The sequence below is a fragment of the Branchiostoma belcheri genome, unplaced genomic scaffold (genome assembly GCF_001625305.1).
Source record: "Branchiostoma belcheri isolate BF01 breed outbred unplaced genomic scaffold, Haploidv18h27 scaffold218, whole genome shotgun sequence".
Classification (NCBI taxonomy): Eukaryota; Metazoa; Chordata; class Leptocardii; order Amphioxiformes; family Branchiostomatidae; genus Branchiostoma; species Branchiostoma belcheri.
This window is the reverse complement of record NW_017803691.1, coordinates 229,158-230,463: the sequence shown is the minus strand read 5'-3', so window position 1 is coordinate 230,463 and position 1,306 is coordinate 229,158. Positions and strand designations below refer to the sequence as shown.

The window sequence follows — 1,306 nt, the reverse complement described above, 5'->3', positions numbered from 1 at the left end:
CAATAGGCATGCAGCTTTCCTCTATTCTCCTTGCTGATTGGCTGTTGGAATTTAACAGGCTTAACTTAATTAATACCTGCACAGAGCCATTCCATACTGACAGTAGGTCTGTATTCAAGTGTTTTGGTAGGTATTTTAAGCTTTCCTGCTCCAGCATTGGAATGCGGGGCATGAACGCTTCTTTTTTCTTGAAAATCAACAGTTTGCATTATGCAATTAAAAATCCTAACCAATAATGTAGTGAATAGCTATCCAACTGTTGTAGTCTTAGTTGTATGTTACTTCATACTATAGTTATATCAATGTAAAGCATTGTTTTCCCTTGTGTTTCTCATTCTTTCCCTGCCATGTCGTAAAATGTGGTGAAGCCATTGCTGTATTTGCTCCAAAGCAAATGTCGGCCTTTCTAGTTCTATTTTTTTTCCCCTGTCACTTCATATTTTTTTTGTAAAAATCTTAGAACCAACAAATCAAATTGATGTGGCCTCATGACACATCCAAGTTTTTACAGTTGCACTACTGCTGAAGAAGGGCAGTAGCTGGGTCTTCCTTCAGGCCAGGCCTGACTAAGGAAGGCTTCCCCATCTGACTAACATTGATCTCTTTGAAGGCGACTGTTCGACTTGCCACTGGTTCCAGAGATTTAGGTGGTGGTTGGGGCACTTTTGCTGAAACAAACAAATTGAATTAACTTCATGTCAACAGGCACAAATTAACTATATGAAGATGTAATCTTGAAAGTTCATCTGTGTTGATTTTTGAAGTCATTATGAAACAATTAAAAGTGCTTTTAAATTAGTGCTTTCAACTTCTCAAGGTTCTCAGGTATATGAATTTTGACCACGTTGTTTTGACATAATTCCCATATATTAATGTAGGAAAGCCCTATTACTGGGCTGTGCCCTTTAGTTACTAGTACCTTTCTGTGACTGCTGCCCAGCATACTCCACTCCTGCGTGGGTTGTGTCCATAGGTGCAATGCGGACAGCTAGTTCACCTATGCTGGGCTGGATGTCAAAACGGACTGCAAAGGGACGAATGAATGGTTTATTTATTATGTTTACCAAAGGAAAACATATTGTTTTTGCTCTGTTTCTTCCTCTTCTTCTTCTCCAAACAGTGACCTCTGACCTGATCAATGACATGATTTGTTGACATCTGTCACCATGGTGACTGGTGTTGGGTTACATAATGTTGCAATTTCACGGTCTGCTCTGCTTCTGTCACCATATACTAGTAGCAGTAGTACATGTATGTGAATGTGTTTGAGTAAGAATTAGTGCAGACCATGTCCAAAGGTAAACAT

General features: G+C 39.4%; 1 protein-coding gene across 1 annotated transcript in view; it reads right to left on the bottom strand.

The window, feature by feature from the left end:
- The window catches only part of LOC109470053 (spermatogenesis-associated protein 4-like), a 26,755-nt gene that overhangs the window by 24,911 nt on the left and 538 nt on the right, over positions 1–1,306 (bottom strand). The gene's annotated exons all lie outside the window — the stretch shown is intronic.